Genomic DNA, 23175 nt, shown 5'->3' with positions numbered 1-23175 from the left:
GAGGAAACTAAATGTAATATCTCCAGATTTGCAGCTGATACAAAATTGGGTGTGAGGGTAAGTTGTGAGGAGGATGCAGAGAGGCTTCCGGGTGATTTGGACAAGTTGAGTGAATGGGCAAATGCATGGCAGATGCAGTATAATGTGGATAAATGTGAAGTTATCCACTTTACTAGCAAAAACAAGAAGGCAGATTATTATCTGAACGGCTATAAACTGAGAGAGGGGAATATGCAGCGAGACCTGGGTGTTCTCGTACACCAGTCACTGAAGGTAAGCATGCAGGTGCAACAGGCGGTCGAAAAAGGCGAATGTTATGTTGGCCTCTATAGAGAATGGATTCGAGTACAGGAGCAGGGATGTTTTGTTGCAATTATACAGGGCCTTGGTGAGGCCGCACTTGGAATATTGTGTGCAGTTTTGGTCTCCTTATCTGAGGAAGGATGCTCTTGCTATAGAGGGAGTGCAGTAGAGTTTTACCAGACTGATTCCTGGGGTGGTAGGACAGTCGTATGAGGAGAGATTGAGTCGGTTAGGACTATATTCACTGGAATTCAGAAGAGTGAGGAGGGATCTCATCGAAATCATTAAACTTCTAACATGGCTTGACAGGGTAGATGCAGGAAGGATGTTCCCGATGGTGGGGGACTCCCGGACCAGGTGTCATAGTCTAAGTATATGGGGTAAAACTTTCAGGACTGAAATGAAGAGACGTTTCTTCACACAGAGAGTGGTGAGCCTGTGGAAATCTGTCATCACGCCCATATCCAAGGGGGATTGGAAGATTCTGGCCAGTGCCTCGGCTATTTCCACCATTGCTTCCCTCAGCAACCCTCATACATCCCATCCAGACTGGGTAAATGTTCAACTTTATTGTGGTACTAAAGTGTTGGATTGAAAAGAGTTAACTGAATCTGTTTGTTCCGTGACTATACATAATGTCAGTCTCCATGGACCCTAATTGTGTCACTGGACGTTTTCCATCTTCTATTAATAAGGGGCTTCTTTCAATGTGTTATTCCATAGTGTCAGTGGGAACATCAGCCCCGGCACTTACAGAGATCAGCTGCTCCAGAGAGATAGAGAGAGGATAGATCAGAATCTGAGAACAAAAGACTGGAATGTTACAGCAATGGGTCAGAATCTGAGAACAATAGATTGGAATGTTACAGCAATGGGTCAGAATCTGAGAACAATAGATTGGAATGTTACAATAATGGGTCAGAATCTGAGAACAACAGATTGGAATGTTACAACAATGGACAGGAGTTTATCCTCGGATCTTTACTCTCTTTCTACATATTATGATTGGATGTCATTAAACTCTCGTATCTATCTCGCACTGAAGATTATTCAATACATTTACTATCCCATCCTGGCTATTATTGGTGTCCCTGGTAAGTCTCTCTATCTAGCTATAAATCCTTTAAACCATGTTTGACTGCATTACTGCTCCTGTAATTTACACTGCCCTTCTTGCTGCTGTTGCATGCCTGGTGAATATCTTCAGCTATTAGCTCAACAAATCATTGAGAACTTTATTACAGTTCTTGTCATTTACTCTCTCATCTTTGCTGCTGTTGCTGTCTCTATTTCAGGCCAGGAGATCTGTAAACCCTGTTTCACTGAAATACTGTTCTGTTATGTAAATTTTGGGAAGACGGAAGCCAGTGTCATTGGTCTCCATCACAAACTCCATCCCCTATCTGTGAAGCACATACTCCACCCTGCCCAATATCTGAGGCTCAACTAGACAGTTAACAACTTCTGTGTTATATTTCAACCTGAGCAAAGTTCATCTTCATATTCTTTCCATCACTAACCCTGCCTAATATCACCTCTATGATATCACCCAACTCCACCTCTGCCTCAGCCCATCTACTGCATAAACCCTCATCCGCATCACTGTTAAATGCACAGTTGACTATTCCAATTCCATCTTGTTCACCCTCACAGTTCTAAACCTCCATAAACCACAGCCATCCAGAACTCTGCTGCCTGCATTCGAACTCACAGCAAATCCCGATCACCCATCACCCCTGTGCTCACTGTTCTCCATTGGCTCCCGGTATGGCAGCACCTTAATTTTAATATTCTCATTCTTGTGCTTGAATCTCTCCATGGCCTCACCCTTCCATTTATTCACTTTCCCCTCTCCAATTCCTATAGAACATAGAGCATTACAGCGCAGTACAGGCCCTTCGGCCCTCGATGTTGCGCCGACCTGTGAAACCATCTGACCTACACTATTCCATTTTCATCCATATGTCGATCCAATGACCACTTAAATGCCCTTAAAGTTGGCGAGTCTACTACTGTTGCAGGCAGGGCGTTCCACGCCCCTACTACTCTCTGTGTAAAGAAACTACCTCTGACATCTGTCCTATATCTATCACCCTTCAACTTAAAGCTATGTTCCCTCGTGTTTGCCATCACCATCCGAGGAAAAAGGCTCTCACTATCCACCCTGTCCAACCCTCTGATTATCTTATATGTCTCTATTAAGTCACCTCTTCTTATCCTTCTCTCGAACGAAAACAACCTCAAGTCCCTCAGCCTTTCCTCGTAAGACCTTCCCTCCATACCAGGCAACATCCTAGTAAATCTCCTCTGCACCTTTTCCAAAGCTTCCACATCCTTCCTATAATGCGGTGACCAGAACTGCACGCAATACTCCAGGTGCGGCCGCACCAGAGCTCTGTACAGCTGCAGCATGACCTCGTGGCTCCTAAATTCGATCCCCCCACTAATAAAAGCGAAAACACCATATGTCTTCTTAACATCTCTATTAACCTGGGTGGCAACTTTCAGGGATTTATGTACCTGGACACCAAGATCTCTCTGCTCATCTACACGACCAAGAATCTTCCCATTAGCCCAGTATTCTGCAATCCTGTTACTCCTTCCGAAGTGAATCACCTCACACTTTTCCACATTAAACTCTATTTGCCATCTCTCAGCCCAGCTCTGCAGCCTATCTATGTCCCTCTGTAACCTACAACATCCTTCGGCACTATCCACAACTCCACCGACTTTTGTGTCATCCGCAAATTTACTAGCCCACCCTTCTACACCCTCATCCAGGTCATTTATAAAAATGACAAACAGCAGTGGCCCCAAAACAGATCCTTGCGGCACACCACTAGAAACTATACTCCAGGATGAACATTTACCATCAACCACCACACTCTGTCTTCTTTCAGCTAGCCAATTTCTGATCCAAATCACTAATTCACCTTCAATCACATACTTCTGTATTTTCTGCAATAGCCTACCGTGGGGAACCTTATCAAACGCCTTACTGAAATCCATATACACCACATCCACGGCTTTACCCTCATCCACCTGTTTGGTCACCTTGTCAAAAAACTCAATAAGCTTTGTGAGGCACGACCTACCCTTCACAAAACCGTGCTGACTATCTCTAATGAACTTATTCTTTTCAAGATGATTATAAATCCTATCTCTTGTAACCTTTTCCAACATTTTACCCACAACCGAAGTAAGGCTCACAGGTCTATAATTACCAGCACTGTCTCTACTCCCCTTCTTGAACAAGGCGACAACATTTGCTATCCTACAGTCTTCCGGAACTATTCCTGTCGACAATGACGACATAAAAATCAAGGACAAAGGCTCTGCAATCTCCTCCCTGGCTTCCCAGAGAATTCTAGGATAAATCCCATCTGGCCCAGGGGACTTATCTATTTTCACACTTTCCAAAATTGCTAACACCTCCTCCTTGTGAACCTCAATCCCATCTAGCCTAGTAGTCTGTATCTCAGTATTCTCCTCGACAACATTTTCTTTCTCCACTGTAAATACTGACGAAAAAATATTCATTTAACACTTCCCCTATCTCCTCCGATTCCACACACAACTTCCCACTACTATCCTTGATTGGCCCTAACCTATCTCTAGTCATTCTTTTATTCCTGATATACCGATAGAAAGCCTTAGGGTCTTCTTTGATCCTATCCGCCAATGACTTCTCGTGTCCTCTCCTTGCTCTTCTTAGCTCTCCCTTTAGATCCTTCCTGGCTAGCTTGTAACTCTCAAGCGCCCTAACTGAGCCTTCACGTCTCATCCTAACATAAGCCTTCTTCTTCCTCTGGACAAGCTCTTCAACTTCTTGAGTAAACCACGGCTCCCTCGCACGACAACTTCCTCCCTGCCTGACAGGTACATACTTATCAAGGACACGCAGTAGCTGCTCCTTGAATAAGCTCCACATTTCGATTGTGCCCATCCCCTGCAGTTTCCTTCCCCATCCTACACATCCTAAATCTTGCCTAATCGCATCATAATGTCCTTTCCCCCAGCTATAATTCTTGCCCTGCTGTATATGCCTGTCCCTTCCCATCGCTAAGGTAAACTTAACCGAATTGTGATCACTATCACCAAAGTGCTCACCAACTTCTAAATCTAACACCTGGCCGGGTTCATTACCCAGTACCAAATCCAATGTGGCATCGCCCCTGGTTGGCCTGTCTACATACTGTGTCAGAAAACCCTCCTGCACACACTGGACAAAAACTGACCCATCTAAAGTACTCGAACTATAGTATTTCCAGTCAATATTTGGAAAGTTAAAGTCCCCCATAACCACTACCCTGTTACTCTTGCTCCTGTCAAGAATCATCTTTGCTATCCTTTCCTCTACATCTCTGGAACTATTTGGAGGTCTATAGAAAACTCCCAACAGGGTGACCTCTCCTCTTCTGTTTCTAACCTCGGCCCAGACTACCTCAGTAGACGAGTCCTCAAACGTCCTTTCTGCCGCTGTAATACTTTCCTTGATTAACAATGACACACCACCCCCCCACCCCCTTTCACCCTCTTCTCTGTTCTTAGTGAAACATCTAAATCCCGGAACCCGCAACATCCATTCCTGTCCCTGCTCTACCCATGTCTCTGAAATGGCCACAACATCGAGATCCCAGGTACCAACCCATGCTGAAAGCTCACCCACCTTATTCCGGATGCTCCTGGCGTTGAAGTGGACACATTTTAAACCAAGCTCTTGCTTGCCAGTGCCATCTTGTGTCCTTATAACCTTATCCCTGACCTCACTACTCTCAACATCCTGCACACTGGAACTACAATTTAGGTTCCCATCCCCCTGCTGAATTAGTTTAAACCCCCCCGAAGAGCACTAGCAAATCTCCCCCCCAGGATATTGGTACCCCTCTGGTTCAGGTGAAGACCACCCTGTTTGTAGAGGTCCCACCTACCCCAGAAAGAGCCCCAATTATCTAGGAAACCAAAACCCTCCCTCCTGCACCATCCCTGCAGCCACGTGTTCAACTCCTCTCTCTCCCTAATCCTCACTTCGCTAGCACGTGGCACGGGCAACAACCCAAAGATAACAACTCTGTTTGTTAACGCTCTAAGCTTCCACCCTAGCTCCCTGAATTTCTGCCTTAAATCCCCATCTCTCTTCCTACCTATGTCGTTGGTGCCTATGTGTACCACGAGTTGGGGCTGCTCCCCCTCCCCCTTGAGGATCCCAAAAACACGATCCGAGACATCACGTACCCTGGCACCTGGGAGGCAACACACCAACCGTGAGTCTCTCTCGTTCCCACAAAACCTCCTATCTGTTCCCCTAACTATGGAGTCCCCAATGACTAATGCTCTGCTCCTCTTAACACTTCCCTTCTGAGCAACAGGGACAGACTCTGCGCCAGAGACCTGTATCCCATTGCCTATCCCTGGTAAGTCGTCTCCCCCAACAGTATCCTAAACGGTATACCTGTTGTTGAGGGAAACGGCCACAGGGGATCCATGCACTGCCTGCTGGTTCCCTCTCCTTCCCCTGACGGTAACCCATCTACCTTCTTCTTTTACCTGAGGTGTGACTTCCTCCCGATAACTCCTATCAATAATCCCCTCCTCCTCCCGAATGATCCGAAGTTCCTCCAGCTCCAGCTCCAGTTCCCTAACGCGGTCCTCGAGGAGCTGGAGCTGGGTGCACTTCCCGCAGATGCAGTCAGCAGGGACACCCTTGGCGACCCTTACCTCCCACATTCTGCAGGAGGAACATTCAACTGCCTTAACCTCCATTCCCACTATTATAAATTCCCAAGTTTTTAACCAATCACACGATAAAACAAGAAGAGAAATAGAAAAAGCCTTACCTTACCTACACACAACCGAGTCCTTTTTTTTTGGTAAGAAGAGGAGGGCGGGTGGGAGACACTGCAAGAGTAGTGTCTCGGGTTCAGAAACAGCCCAAATATATAGGTTTCTACTTACCCAGCAGTCCCTGCTCCACCGAAACCCCGATGAAATTGACTTCCCAGCTGTATTCCTGCAAATCTTTCGACTTCAATCTTTTTTCAGTTCTCATTGTAAAGTGAATTTCTTTCCCTCTGTATCTGTCCCGAGCCACGATTTTAGACTCTGCAGAGAGACTGCTGCTGACGGTACAGAATTGGGATCCAAAAAGAGTTGTGAATCGCACAGCCGGCCACTTCCATTGCGGTCTGCACAATATCCCATGCTGGGTGGGGCTCCAGCCCAGTCACATCATCTATGTGCTGTCAGCGTGGTCTTCACAGCCGGCCACCTCTACTATGCCCTGCACAGTGTCCCAAGCTGCGCAGGGCACTAGCTCAATTGTACCCTGTATGTGTTGCACCTTTGAGGGTGGATTTGAAAGTGATGTCAATGTACCATACCAGCAGCTTCGATGTACTTCTTTAAACTTTTTCTGTGCATGTCCACTGACAGCCTGTGTTAGTCACTCACCGCTGAACATACATTCAGTAGCAAAAGGAAACCCCACTGGTGTTATTTAAAAATACCAGGCATCTAGCCTACAGGCTTTTGACTTACTTCTGCTATTGTAAAGTTAGTGGAGGTGTTGTGGATGTTTTTCTGGAGGTTGTGTTGTGAGCTGCTGCAGACATTCAGGGACATTTGTGAATTATACAGTAAATGGAAAAGTCCTGGGGAAAATTGATGTACCGAGAGATTTGGGTGTTCAGGTCCATTGTTCCCTGAAGGAGGCAACGCAGGTCAATAGAGTGGTCAAGAAGGCATTCGGCATGCTTTCCTTCATCGGACGGGGTATTGAGTACAAGAGTTGGCAGGTCATGTTACAGTTGTACAGGACTTTGGTTCGGCCACATTTGGAATACTGCGTGCAGTTCTGGTCGCCACATGACCAAAAGGATGTAGATGCTTTGGAGAGGGTGCAGAGGAGGTTCACCAGGGTGTTGCCTGGTATGGAGGGCGCCAGCTATGAAGAGAGGTTGAGTAGATTAGGATTATTTTCATTAGAAAGACAGAGGTTGAGGGGGGACCTGATTGAGGTGTACAAAATCATGAGAGGGATAGATAGGTTGGATAGGAAGAACCGTTTTCCCAGAGTGGGGGATTGAATTACTAGGGGTCACGAGTTCAAAGTGAGAGGGGAAAAATTCAGGGGGGATATGCGTGGAAAGTTCTTTACGCAGAGGGTGGTGGGTGCCTGGAATGCGTTGCCAGCGGAGGTGGTAGACGCGGGCACGATAGCATCTTTTAAGATGTATCTAGACAGATACATGAATGGGCAGGAAGCAAAGAGATACAGAGCCTTAGAAAATAGACGACATGTTTAGATAGAGGATCTGGATCGGCAGAGGCTTGGCGGGCCGAAGGGCCTGTTCCTGTGCTGTAATTTTCATTGTTCTTTGTTCTTTGTGTACAGAGGATTTGGTGACCCAACTCTGGACGACGTATGGGGACTGTAGTTACAGTGTCTCTGGGTCTGTAACATGACCAACAAATGGAGCAGATGCTGCGGAGAGGGGAAGCTCTGGAAAGAGAGAGGAGGAGAGGGCTCATCCCTGCCCACCCCGGGTGCTCCAAGAGCACTTTTCCTACCTACACCTAACCCAGGAGCAATGTGTGAGGTGACTCTGATTCAATAAGGAGGTTGTCACAGAGCTGTGTCACCTCCTGTAACACAACCTGGAGCCTCACACCAGGGTGAGGACGGAGTTGTCAGTGGTTGTTAAGCTCACAGTTTCATTGAACTTCTATGTATCTGGATATTTACAGGCAGGAGCAGGTGACATATCCAACATGGAGTGGTAGAAATTGATGGAGTCATTTGCAACACAGAAAGACGCCATTCAGCCCCTCACTGCCAGATTACTGTGCAACAATCCAGTCAGCCCCACTCTCCCACTCCCCCGCTCAACCCCCGTATCTCTGCAAGTTCATTTCCTTCAGGTTTCCATTAAGTTTCCTTTTGAAACCTTTGATTGTCTCAGCTTCCACCATCCTCATGGGCAGTGAGTTCCAGCTCATTACCATCCACTGTGTAAAAAGGTTCCTCCTCATATTCCCCTGCATATGTTAACCAAAACCTTCCATCTGTGCCCCCTGGTCCGCGTTGCATCAGTTAATGGGAACTGGCGGGCAGCCATAAAGACAGGGCTAAATTGTGGCGAGTCGAAGAGACTTAGTAGTTGGCAGGAAAAAAGACAGAGGCGCAAGGGGAGAGCCAACTGTGCAACAGCCCCAACAAACAAATTTCTCTGCAGCACCTGTGGAAGAGCCTGTCACTCCAGAATTGGCCTTTATAGCCACTCCAGGCGCTGCTTCACAAACCACTGACCACCTCCAGGCGCGTATCCATTGTCTCTCGAGATAAGGAGGCCCAAAAGAATGTTAACCAAAACCTTCCATCTGTGCCCCCTGGTCCGCGTTGCATCAGTTAATGGGAACAGTTTTTCCTTGTCTATCTTAGCTAAGTCTATCATAATCATGTGCACCTCTATCAAATCTCTCTCAATCTCCTTTACACCAGGAGAACAACTCCATCTTCTCCAAACTCACTTTGTAACAAAACTCCCATCCCTGGAATCATTCTGGTAAATCTCCTCTGCACCCTGTCAAGGACTTTCACATCCTTCCTACAGTCTGGTGACCAGAACAGGGCACAGTTCTCTTGTTGGGGTCTCACCAAAGCTTTGTAAAGTTTCAGCTAAACCGCCCTGATTTTGTATATTTGCCTCTAATGATGAAGCCCAAGATCTGATATGTTTTGCTGAACACTCTGCTAATATGTCCTGCCACCTTCAAAGATCAATGCATATGGAGCCCCAGGTCCTTCTGTTCCTGCACAATCTTTTGAACTGTGTCATTAAGTCTATAATAAAAGCAAAATACTGCGGATGCTGGAAATCTGAAACAAAAACAAGAAATGCTGGATTCACTCAGCAGGTCTGGCAGCATCTTTGGAAAGAGAAGCAGAGTTAACGTTTCGGGTCAGTGACCCTTCTTCGGAACTGACAAATATTAGAAAAGTCACAGATTATAAACAAGTGAGGTGGGGGTTGGGCAAGAGATAACAAAGGAGAAGGTGCAGATTGGACCAGGCCACATAGCTGACCAAAAGGTTACGGAGCAAAGGCAAACAATATGTTAATGCTGTGTTGAATGACAAAGCATTAGTACAGATTAGGTGTGAATATACTGAATATTGAACAGCAGCAAGTGCAAACCTGAAGAAAAACAACCTGAAAAAAACAGTGGGTAAGCAAACTGAACAAACTAAGATGAAATGAAATAAATGCAAAAAAAGATTGTAAAAAATGTGAGGAACAGCATCTCATCTACGATTAGGCACACTACAGCCTGCCGGACTGAACATTGAGTTCAATAATTTCAGAGCATGACAGCCCCCCACTTTACTTTCATTTTTAGTCATTTTTAGTTATTTTTTCTTCCTTTTTTTTTTACATTCCTTTTTACATTTTTTACAATCTTTTTTTGCATTTATTTCATTTCATCTTAGTTTGTTCAGTTTGCTTACCCACTGTTTTTTTCAGGTTGTTTTTCTTCAGGTTTGCACTTGCTGCTGTTCAATATTCAGTATATTCACACCTAATCTGTACTAATGCTTTGTCATTCAACACAGCATTAACATATTGTTTGCCTTTGCTCCGTAACCTTTTGGTCAGCTATGTGGCCTGGTCCAATCTGCACCTTCTCCTTTGTTATCTCTTGCCCAACCCCCACCTCACTTGTTTATAATCTGTGACTTTTCTAATATTTGTCAGTTCCGAAGAAGGGTCACTGACCCGAAACGTTAACTCTGCTTCTCTTGCCACAGATGCTGCCAGACCTGCTGAGTGAATCCAGCATTTCTTGTTTTTGTGTCATTAAGTCTATGTTGTCTTCCTATTCTTTCTGACAAAATACATTACCTCACACTCCTCTTTATTAAGTTCTACCTGCCACTTCTATGTCCATTCTGCTAGCCTATCTATATCATGTTGTAGGTGGTTTGTATCACCCTCACTGTTCTCCACTCCTCCAAGGTTGCAATCATCAGAAAAAATAGAAATTCTACTCCGTATTCGAAGATCCATGTCATTTTTATACGGCAAAAAAACAACTGTGGTCCTAGCACTGACCATTGTGTAACATCAATGTCGACCATCCTCCAGTCTGAAAAATAACCATTTAACACATTTCTCTTTTTGCTGTCCTTAGAACAATTTTTGATCCAATTAGATGCGATTCCATGAGCTTCAATTTTGTTAACCAAGCTTGTGCGTGGTTCTTAATCAAATACTTTCATAAAATCCAGGGAGGCACCATCCACCACATCCCCTTCATCAACCTTCTCTGATCATCGAAATAAATTCAATTAGCCCATCAAGCATAATCTGCCTTTTAGAAATCCGTGCTGACACTCCTTAATTAACTCAAACCTCTCCAAGTGTGTGTTGTCCTTTTTCCATGATCATTGTTTCTAAAACCTTACTCACCACTGATGTTACACTAACTGACCAGTAGTTACTAGGCCTGTGTGTTGCCCATTGATAATTCTGGGATGTGAGCATGACCATCTATGTCATCATTTTCTCCCTCAGCAGGGAGAAGCAGGATGAGAGATCCCGTGGCTTTGTCAGGATAGCGGGATTCCTGATGGTGAAGGTGGCTCTGCGGGGTTTCCATGTCAACGGGGAGAGGGTCAGCAACTGAAAGAACTCTCACTCCATTAATGTACAGTTGGTGTGTGAGCATGCCCAGTAAATCATGTTGGTGAATGTCCACTATCGTGGCAGCAGCCACCATACCTTCATTCTGAAGCAGACAACCAGTCCCAACACTGCGGGTCTCCATGCAGAACAAGAATGCGGCTCCTCGGAGACAAAGGAAAACCCCCTCTAGACCCAACTCATGTTTCTACAACCCCAAACCATCTCCCACCACCAACCAAACGCACACAATTAACATGTGTAAAATGTGAGCAATGGAGTCACCAGGAACATGTTGGAACTGACCATCGGTGTGATGAAGCTTTACTTCCGATGTCTGAACCGCTCGGGGGGAGTCCTCCAGTACACACTGGAGCAGGTGCCCACGTTCATGGTGTTCTGCTGCACCCTTCATTTCATCACCATCACGAGGACACAGGCATTGGCAGCAGGAATCCGGAGGCCACCTCAGGAGAATGAGGAGGAGGCAGGGAGGATATTTTCTGGATGCCTTCCACCAGGACAGGCTGTCGGAGAGTCCCTGCTAAGATTCAGTTTCCTATAGGACAACTTCACTTTCCCACAATGAATCCCCCATTCTCCACCATTACACCTGTCTGAGACGCCCCATCACAGTGTTATTCCAGCACAAAAGGAACTATTCAGTCCGACGTGTCTGCGTCACCTTTCCGAATGAGCAATTCACCTAATCCCATTCCCTGCCTTCTTCCCATAATCCTGCACATTCTTCCTTCTAATACACCAAATTATTCAGCTTTAGCATGTTTGTAGATGTGGTCACCCAAGAGCTGAAGATTATGCAGGGAGAGAAGGAATTGGTGATCCCCAGACAGTCAAAAAGAATCAGGCAGGGAGTGCTGCAAACCCTTCAGTGCATCTCACTCTCCAACAGGTATTCAGTTCAGAATACTGAGGAAAGTGATGCTTCACCTGGGGGGCGCAGCCAGAGCCAAATCCGTGTCAACACGGTTGGCAGAGCTGCAGAGCGGGGTAGAGGGATGACTGGAAGAGCCATAGTGATCAGTAGTCAGGGGAACAGGCAGGTGTTTATGTGGCCACAGACGCGAATCGAGGATGGTGTGCTGCTTCCCTGGTGCCAGGGTCAAGGATGTCACTGAGCGACTGCAGAGCATCCTGAAGGAGAAGGGGAACAGCCAGCTGTCATGGTCCACATCGGAACCAGCAACAGAGGTAGAAAGAGGAATGTCGTCCTGCAGTCAGAATTTATGGAGCTAGGGAAGAAATTAGGCCAGCAGGACCTCAAAGTAGTAACTTCTGGATTAGTCCCAGTGCCATGCACAGCTGAGTATAGAAATAGAAAACTAAAACAGATGAATGCGTGGCTGGGAAGACGGTGCAGGAGGGAGGGATACAGATTCCTGGATATTGGGACCGGCTCTGAAGGAGATGGGACCTGTACAGGCCTGACTGGTTGCACCTGATTGGAGCCGGGACTGAGTTACTTGCAGAACGTTTTGCTCGTGCCGTCGGGGAGGGTATAAACTAGTTTTGCAGGGGGGTGGGGACCTGAGGGTAGACTCAGTTGGGACAAAACCTGAAATGAAAATAGAAGGCAGAAAATTAATGGATGAGTTTAGAAAACAGAGGAAAAGAGGGTTAGAATTTTTTTAACTGTTTGGCTGTGCTCAAGGGTATCTATTTCAATGCAAGAAGTATAGCAAATAAAGCAGATGAGCTGAGGGCAAGGTGGACAGGTGGCAGTATGATATCATAGCTATCACAGAAACATGGCTGAAGGAGGGACAGGAATGGCAGCTCAACGTTCCTGGTTACAGGGTTTTCAGACACAATAGGGAGGGGTTAAAGAAAGGAGGGGAAGTGGCAATTTCGGTCAAGACATCTATTGCAGCTGTGAGGAGGGATGAAATGTTGGAAGGTTCATCAACTGAGGCAATATGGATTGAGCTAAGGAACCAAAAAGGGGCAACCTCACTGCTGGGAATGTGATCCCGTCAGCCAAACAGTCCGAGGGAGATAGAAGAGCAGATATGTAGGCAAGTCTCTGAGAAGTGCAAGAACAATAGGGCAGTAATAGTAGGGGATTTTAATTACCCCAATATTAACTGGGATAATTTTAGTATGAAAAGAATTAATGGAACAGAAATCTTGAGGTGCATTCAGGAGAACGTTTTTGGCCAGGATGTAGCAAGTCCAACAGCAGAGGGTGCAGTTTTAGACATTGTTTTTGGAAATGAAGATGGGCAGGTGGAAGGAGTGGCAGGGAAGAGCATTTTGGTGGGAGTGATCATAATTCAGTTAGTTTTAACTTAATTATGGAACAGGACAAGAGATACATCAGGAGTTAGAGTTCTCAATGGGGCAAGGCCGATATTACTAAACTGAGGAGCGAAAGTGGACTGGAAACAGCAGTTTGAAGGTAGTTCAGTCTCACAGCAGTGGGAGGCATTCAAAGGGGAGATTCAAAAGGTTCAGGATAAACATGTTCCCACAAAGAAAAAGGGTGAGGCGGCCAAATCTCGAGTCCCATGGATGTCAAGGAGCCGACAGGGTAGGATAACGCAGAAAAGGAAAGCTTCTGTCCGACACTGAGAACTTAATACTGCAGAAAGCCGAGAGGAGTATAGAAAGTGGAGGGATCAAATCAAAAAGGAAGTTAGGAAAGGAAAGTGAAGGTATGAAAGAATATTGGCAAGTAAAATCAAGGTGAACTCAAAGATGTTTTCTCAATACATTAAGAGGAAGAGGATAACTAAGGGGAGAGTAGGACCCATAATAGATCAGAAAGGTAACCTTTGTATAAGGGTGGAAGATATTGGTATGGTTCTTATTGAGCACTTTGCGTATGTCTTCAGAAAAGAGGGGGGGATTTAGATACTGTCGTTAAGGAGGAAGAGTGTGAATTATTGGATATAATAAACATAGGGAGAGAGGAAGTATTAATGGGATTAGCCTCCTTGAAAGTTGAAACATCACCAGGGCCGGATGAAATGTACCCCAGGCTGTTCAAAGAAGCAAGAGAGGAAATAGCAGAGGGTCTGCCTACCATCATTTCCCAATCTCACTAGATACAGTTGTTTTGCCGGAGTATTGGAGAATTGCTAACATTGTACCTCTGTTTAAAAATGGAGCGAAGGATTGTCTGAATAATTACAGGCCAGTCTGTCTAACATCAGTAGTGGGCAAATTATTGGAATCTATTCTGAGAGACGGGATAAACTGTCATTTAGAAAGGCACAGGTTTATCAAGGATAGTCAGCATGGATTTGTTCAGTGACTCTCTTGTTTGACCAAATTGATCGAATTTTTTGAAGCTGTTACAAGGAATATAGATGAGGGTAGTGCAGTTGATGTGGTCTACATGGATTTTCGCAAGGCTTCTGACAAGTTCCCACATGACAGCCTGGTTCAGAAAATAAAATCCCATGGCGTCCAGAGAAATGCAGCAAGGCGGATACAAAATTGGCTCAGTGGCAGGAAACACAGGGTAATCATTGACAAGTATTTTTGCGACTGGAGATCTGACCCCATTGTCATTCCAAAGGGCTCAGTAATGGGTCCCATGCTTTCTGTGGTCTATATTAAAGATTTAGACATATATTTAGGGGGTATGATCAAGACTTTTGCAGACGACACAAAGATTGGCCATGTGGTGGATAGCGAGAAGTATAGCTTTAGGCTGCAGGAAGATATTGACGGTCTGGTCAGATGGGCAGAAAAATGGGAATCGACCTGGATAAGTGTGAGGTGATGCATTTGGGGAGCTCAAACAAGCAAAGGAATACACGATTACTAGGACAATACTGAGAAATGTAGAGGAAGTAAGGGACTTTGGAGTGAATGCCCACATATCCCTGAAGATAGCGGGACAGGTCAATAAGGCAGTTAAGAAGGCATATGGAATCATTTCCCTTTTTAGCCGAGGTATAGAATGTAAGAGCTGGGAGGTTATGCTGGAACTGTATAAATCATTGGTTAGGCCACAACTTGAATACGTTGTGCAGTTCTAGTAACCACATTACAGAAAGGAGGCAATTGCACTAGAGAGGGTACAGAGGAGATTTACGAGGATGTTGCCAGGACTGGAAAAATGCAGCTATGAGGAAAGATTGGATTGGGGTTGTTCTTCATGGAACAGGGAAGGCTTGAGGGGAGATCTGATTGAAATGAACAACATTTTGTGGGCCCTGCATTGAGTGGAGGTGAAGGGTCTATTCACCTTAGCAAAAATGTCATTGACTAGGGGACATAGAGTTAAAGTGATTGGCAGAAATATCAGAAGTGAGTTGAGGAAAAACATGTTCACCCAGAAATACAAAATTGCCTCGGTGACAGGAAACAAAGGGTAATTGTTGACGGGTATTGACTGGAGGACTGTTACCAGTCGTGTTCCAGAGGGCTTGGTACTGGGTCCCCTGCTTTTAGTGAGGGTCTGTAACTCACTTCATGAAAGGATGGTTGAGACAGAAACCCTCTACTCATTCAAAAGGAGTCTGGATGTGCACCTCAAGTGTCATAATCTGCAGGGCTACGGATCAAATGATGGAAGGAGTGATTAGAATAGTTGGATAATTTTTCGGCTGGTACAGACACGATGGGCCAAGTTACCTCTTTCTGTGCCTTAAGTTTTCTACGATTCTATGACTCTATAACACGAAACCCGCTATCCTCGTTAACACTCACAATTCTGTCAACAAACTATCAAGCCTATCAGAAATGATTTTCCATGAAGCTATCCTGCTGCTTGTCATTTATTAAGATATGATTTTACAAGTAAGAAATATTTTTGTGCTGGGTTATGGCCTCCAGAATTTTCCAATAATCAACATTAGGCTGATAGTAACAAGGCTTATCCAACCTCCCCTTCTTTAAACAGGGTGTAACATTTACAGCCCTCCAGTTCTATGGCATCATTTTTAAAAATTCATTCATGGGATGTGGACATCGCTGGCCAGGCCAGCATTTATTGCCCATCCCTAATTACCCATGCGAAGGTGGTGATGATCTGCCTTCTTGAACCACTGCAGTCCATGTGGGGTAGATACACCCACAGTGCTGTTAGGAAGGAAGTTCCAGTATTTTGACCCAGCGACAGTGAAGGAACGGCAAGATAGTTTCAAATCAGCATGGTGTGTGGCTTGGAGGGGAACTTGCAGGTGGTGGTGTTTCCATACATCTGCTGCCCTTGCCCTTCTATATGGTAGAGGTTGTGTGTTTGGAAGGTGCTGTCTTAGGAGCCTTGGTGTGTTGCTGCAGTGCATTTTGTAGATGGTACACACTGCTGCCACTGTGCTTCGGTGGTGGAGTGAGTGAATGTTGTGGATGGGGTGCCAATCATGCGGGCTGCTTTGTACTGGATGGTGCCGAGCTTCTTGAGTGTTCTTGGAGCTGCACCCATCCAGACAAGCGGAGAGTATTCCATCACACTCCTGGCTTGTGCCTTATAGATGGTGGACTGGCTTTGGGGAGTCAGGAGGTGAGTTAATCGCCTCAGCATTCCTCGCCTATGACCTGCTCTTTGAGCCATGGTATTTATATGGCTACTCCTGTTCAGTTTCTGGTCAATGGTCGCCCCTAGGATGTTGATAGTGGTGGATTCAGCTATGGTAATGTCATTGAATGTCAAGGGAGATGATTAGATTCTCTCTTGTCGGAGATGGTCATTGCCTGGCACTATGGCAGTGCGAATGATACTTGCCAATTATCAGCCCAAGCCTTGATATTGTCCAGGTCTTGCTGCATTTCTACACGGACTGCTTCAGTATTTGAGGAGTCACGAATGGTGCTGAAAATTGTGCAATCATCAGCCAACATCCCCACTTCTGGTCTTGTGATTGAAGGGAGGTCATTGATGAAGCAGCTGAAGATGGTTGGGTCTCAGACACTACCCTGAGGAACTCCTGCAGTGATGTCCTGGAGTTGAGATGATTGACCTGCAACGACCACAACCATCTTCCTTTGCGTTTGGTATGACTCCAACCAGCAGAGAGTTTTCCCGCTGATTCCCACGGACTTCATTTTTGCTCTGGCTCCTTGATGCCATACTCAGTCAAATGCTGCCTTGATGTCAAGGCAGTCACCTCTTGAATTCAGCTCCTTTGTCCATGTTTGAACCAAGGCTGTAATGAGGTCAGGAGCGGTGTGACCGTGGCGGAACCCAAACTGAACGTCACTAAGCAGGTTATTGCTAAGCAAGTGCTGTTTGATAGCATTGTCGATGACACCTTCCATCACTTTACTGATGATTGAGAATAGGCTGATGGGGCGGTAATTGGCCGGGTTGGACTTGTCCTGCTTTTTGTGTACAGGAAATAGCTGGGCAATTTTGCACATTGACGGGTAGATGCCAATGTTGCAGCTGTACTTGAACAGTTTGATGGGGGAACGGAAGTTCTGGAGCACAGGTATTCAGTACTATTTCAGGAATATTGTCAGGGCCCATAGCCTTTGCAGTATCCCGTGCCTTCAATCGTTTCTTGATATCATGCTGAGTGAATCCAACCATGAGAAGCAGTACTGTATACTCCCCTCCACCTCCAGTCTGAACAATGACTGTTCACCACTTCTCTCTGCTTTCTGTCCCTGAGTCAGTGTCATATCCACACTATCACTGTCACATTAATCCATGTCATGACAAGTCTATGAAATATCCACACTATCACTGTCACATTAATCCATGTCATGACAAGTCTATGAAATATCCACACTATCACTGTCACATTAATCCATGTCATGACAAGTCTATGAAATGTCATTTGATCACAGGCCGTTTGAAAATCTATATACATAAGTGGATATACATGAGTAGGGGCGAAAGATGTTGATATGGTTCTTAATGAATACTTTGTATCTGTCTGAACAGAAGAGGGGATGATGCAGATACTGTGGTTTAGGAGTAGGAGTGTGAATTATTGGATGTGATATACATAGGGAGAGAGGAAGTATTAATGGGATTAGCATCTTTGAAAGTTGATATATCACCAGGGCCAGATGAAATGTATTCCAGGCTGTCAAAAGAAGTGAGAGAGGAAATAGCAGAGGGTCTGACCATCATTTTCCAATCCTCACTGGATACAGGTGTAGTGCCAGAGGATTGGTGAACTGTTAACATTGTACCTCTTTAAAAATGGAGCAACGGATAGACCAAATAATTGCAGGCCAATCAGTGTAACCTCAGTCGTGGGCAAATTATTGCAATGTATTCTGAGAGACAGGATAAACTGTCACTTAGAAAGGCTCAGGTCAATCAAGGACAGTCAGCATGGATTTGTTAAGGGAAGATATTGTTGACTAACTTGATTGAATTTTTCGACCAAGTCGCAAGGATGATAGATGAGGGTAGTGCGGATGATATGGTCTCCGTGGATTTTGGCAAGGCTTTTGACAAGGTCCCATGTGGCATACTAGGTAAAAAAAATACAGTCCCATGGAATCCAGGGAAATGCAGAAAGCTGGATACAAAATTGGCTCAGTAGCAGGAAACAAAGGGTAATTGTTGACGGGCGTTTTACTGACTTGAGGTCTATTTCCAGTGGCATTCCACAGGGCTCAGTACTGGGTCCCCAGCTTTTAGTAGTAAATATTAACGATTTGAACGTACATGTAGGGGGCATGATCAAGATGTGTGCAGATGGTACACAGATTGGCTGTGCGGTAGCTGGCGAGGAGGATAGCTGGGCTGCAGGAAAATATTGATGGCAGAAAATATTGATGGGGCGGCACAGTGGTGCAGTGGTTAGCACTGCAGCCTCACAGCTCCAGGTACCCGGAGTCGATTCTGGGTGCTGCCTGTGTGGAGTTTGAAAGTTCTCCCTGTGTCTGCGTGGGTTTTCTCCGGGTGCTCCGGTTTCCTCCCACAAGCCAAAAGACTTGCTGGTTGGTAGGTAAATTGGCCGTTATAAATTGTCACTAGTATAGGCAGGTGGTAGGGAAATATAGGGAAAGGTGGGGATGTTTGGTAGGAATATGGGATTAGTTTAGGATTAGTATAAATGGGTGGTTGATGGTCGGCACATACTCGGTGGGCCGAAGGGCCTGTTTCAGTGCTATATCTCTAATCTAAAAAAAAAAGTGTCAAATGGAATTCAGCCTGGTTAAGTATGAGACGATGTAATTGAGGAGGTCAAACAAGGCAAAGGGATAGACAATCAATCGTAAAATACTGAGAAGTGTAGAGGAAGTGAGGGACCTTGGAGTCAATGTCCACTGATGTCCTGAATGTAGCAGGTCAGGTCGATAAGGTGGTTAAGAAGGCATATGGAATCCTTTCCTTTATTAGCTGAGGGATAGAATACAAGAGCAGTGAGGTTATGCTGGAACTGTATAAATCATTGGTTGGGCCACAACCTGAGTACTCTGCAGTTCTGGTCACCTAATTACACAAAGGATGGAATTGCACTAGAGAGGGTACAGAGGAGATTTACAAGGATGTTTGCCAGGACTGGAAAAATGCAGCTATGAAGAAAGATTAGATAGGCTGGGGTTGTTCTACTTGGAACAGAGAAGGCTGAAGGGAGATCTGATTGAAAGGGACATAATTTTGTGGGGCCTGGATAGAGTGGAGGTGAAGAGTCTATTCACCTTAGCAGAGAGATCAGTGACTGGGGGGCAGTGACTTAAAGTGCTTGGTAGAATGATTAGCGGGGAGTTGAGGAGAAACTTGTTCACCCAAAAATACAAAATGGGCTCAGTGGCAAGAAACAAAGGGTAATTGTTATAATAAAAGCAAAATACTGTGGATGCTGGAAATCTGAAGTAAAACACGAAATGCTGGAAATACTCGGCAGGTCTGGCAGCATCTGTGGAGGGAGAAGCAGGATTAACGTTTCAGTTCAATGATGAAGGGTCACTGACCTGTGACGTTAACTCTGCTTCTCTCTCCACAGATGCTGCCAGACCTGCTGAGTATTTCCAGCATGTCTTGTTTTTATTAAAGGGTAGTTGTTGACGGATATTTTACTGACCTGAGGACTGTTTACAGTGGCGTTCCACAGGGTTCAGTACTGCATCCCCTGTTTATAGTGAGAGTCTAGAAATTACTGCCTGAAAGGATAGTTGAAGCAGAATCCCTCCACTCAGTGAAAAGGAATCTGGATGTTCACCTCAACTGTCATTATCTGCAGGGCTGTGGATCAAATGCTGGAAGATGGGATTAGAATAGGTGGATCATTTTTCGGCCGGTGCAGACACAATGGGCCAAGTGGCCTCTTTCTGTATCTTAAACTTTCTATGATTATATTACATGAAACAATCACAGTTACGTCCTCAACGAACTTGATGAAGATTTTCAGGAATGATATTTCATTAACCTTTCCATGCTGCTTGTCATTTATTATCACGTGTTTTACAAACAGGATATATTTTTGTGTTGGGTTATGACCTCTAGAAGTTTCCAACCACCAACATTAGACTGATGGTTACAGGGTTTACCCAACCTCTCCATTTTAAACAGGGTTGAACATTGACAATCCTCCAGACCTCTGGCATCACTCCCATATCCAAGGAGGACTGAAAGATTCTGTCCAGTGCTTCTGTCATTTCCACCATTCCTTCCCTCAGTAACCCTCACAAAACCCATGCAGACTGGATAAATGTTCTACTTTATTGTGGTACAAAAATGTTGAATTGACAGGGGTTAACTGAACCAGTTTGTTCAGTGACTGTAATTAATGTCAGTCTCCATGGACCCTAATGGTGTCACTGGAGGGTTTCCCTCTTCTATTAATACAGGACTCCTTTCAATGTGTTTTCCGAGAGTGTTAGCGGGACCATCAGCTCCGGCACCAAAAGGGATCCGTGGGCTGCAGAGAGAGGGGGAGGGGAGATCAGAATCTGAACAATAGATTGGAATGTTACAGTAATGGATCAGAATCTGAGAACAATAGATTGGAATGTTACAACAAGTGACAGGAGTGTATCCTATTGGTTTGACCGTCTTACTGCAGATTATTATTGGATAACATTAGAACAGCGGCTCTATTTTGCTCTGAAGATGATTCAATTTATTTACTATCCCATCCTCGCTACTATTGGTGTCCCTGGTAAGTCTCTGTATCCAACTATTAGATTCATAAACCATATTTCACTGATTTAGTGTTCTTGTCATTTAAATCGTGAGAAGACTGAAACCGTTATCTTCCGTTTCTGTCACAACTCCATTCCCTGTCTATGATCTGCATCCCCCACGCTGGCCATTGTCTGAGGCTGAACCAGGAGGTTTACAACCTCAGGTATCGATTTAATGCTGAGCTGAGTTCATCCCCATATTCCCTCCATCCCCAGCCAGGTCAATTGTTATGGCCAGGTGAGGAGGGGTCAGTGTGGCTCTTCTTTATTTGACTGCAACAGTGTTTGTCCTTTATAAACAGTGAATATGCTTAACGTCTCAGTGAGTGTTCTACATCTTACCTTTGGTATGATGTTGAATAAACCGATTGGACAGGTTCTCTTGAGTTTAAACATGAAAGAGGTGAGTTTATTAAACTTAACAAGAGAAACCCGATCTGAATAAAATCATAAAAAAACGGAACACACAGTTACGGACACACTCATACGAGAATCACACACACTCAAATATATTACAGAGTGAGAAGTAAATTTGTGGTTGGATTTGAGTCCAGAATAAATTTCAAAAAACTCATTCTGTGATGTTGGGCGATTCCGTGGTCTTCCAGCTGAAGTTATATTCTTGAAGTCTTTTGCTTGTCGAAGTGCAGTATGTGGCTGGTCCACATTGCTCAGGATTTTCTTTGAGGCTTTCTTCCCCTGGTTACTCTGTCTGCAGTAATCTGTAGGCTTGAGGGGTCCGCAGTCACATGTGGTTTTCAAACTTGTGATGTTAGGTGGAGAGAGAGATGGAAAGAGAGAGAGAGAGGGGTCACAGCCCTTCTGCTTCTGCACAGTTTGAATCATTGGCTTGTCTGTCTTTGTCCAGGGGAAACTCCCAGCTGTCACAGAGATGGACAGAAGGTCTCATGACTGCCTCAGTGTATTCTCTGGACCCTTCCAATGAGATTCAAGGTTAGAAACTTCTATCTCCCCAGGGCTCAGGATACCAGTATTTATACTTGGAGGAGTTTGCTCTTTCAAAGTCAATGTGTCAGGGTAGTCTTGCATGCCGTGTTAATGAATGTAATCTTAGGTCATTCAATCACTAGAGCAAGCCAATGATATTGGTCCAGGCTCATCAGACATGTGTCTCCTGTTGTAGGCCTTAGAATGTGAAAATGTGTTTCAGATGCCAATTTCGGTGGCCATCTTGGCTGCCAGTTTTTTCAAGGTTAACTGTCGGATTTTTTTCTATTTAAAGGTTAGTGTAAGTTTCCAATCGATGAATTAAAATTCCTCATTTGGCATGTTGTGTTATCTTAACACCGGCGCAGCACATGGAAAGAAATGTGATAACGGGAACATTTCATTTCAGAACTGTGGGAAGAAAAAGAAAGAAATACACATGCATTCTCAATAATCACTTCTCAAATTCACACATTAATCTTAGAATTATTGCAGCTGACATTGTCTGTTACAGCTGTACTGATTTAACTTTTTTGGCGTTTTGTCTGGGATGGTTATGTGTCGGGTTCGACGCTGGGCAATGCATCAACCATTGCATTGTTTACCTTTTCTCTCCTCTAATGAAGTTTTAACTACTCAGGTTCCTGCACCTTAACAATCTTTCTCCCTAAACCGACAGTGTGTAATAAATTGTTTTTTTAGACCCTGTGAGGTGTCTGAGATCTCCTCTGGGCCTTTGTTCTTGCTGAGTTCGCCTTTGAAATTGTTGTGTTTGATTAGCTTTGGGTTTGGGACCTGACCATTGTGTTGTTCAGTGGGTAGATCCACACTGACCTTACTTTTAGCTTTCTGGTGAGGTACCCCAGTGCTGTTTACTTGAGGGTACGTTCCCTTCACTTTTCCCTTTACTATGGGAAGAATCATTTTTTTATCTACCCTATGTCCTCTGGGACATTACTGCTCGCAGGTCTTTGTCCAGCTTTCGCTGCACTCTGCAGCGGCACTTCGACTAGGTGAGGCATCTCCCTCACCATTGACATGCCTTTTTGGGACCTTTCCTTGTCCTTGCACGTTTCTGTAAATGCTGTTAGCAGCCTTTTTAGGCTGCCTCATTGACCTGCATTTAAGGAGGAGAGCGTAGTGTCTGATGGATCTCACATTTCAGGGTTGGCTATTC

The sequence above is a fragment of the Heterodontus francisci genome, unplaced genomic scaffold, assembly GCF_036365525.1.
Source record: "Heterodontus francisci isolate sHetFra1 unplaced genomic scaffold, sHetFra1.hap1 HAP1_SCAFFOLD_925, whole genome shotgun sequence".
NCBI classification, from domain to species: domain Eukaryota; kingdom Metazoa; phylum Chordata; class Chondrichthyes; order Heterodontiformes; family Heterodontidae; genus Heterodontus; species Heterodontus francisci.
The sequence above is the reverse complement of the archived record's forward strand: the minus strand, read 5'-3'. Positions refer to the sequence as shown.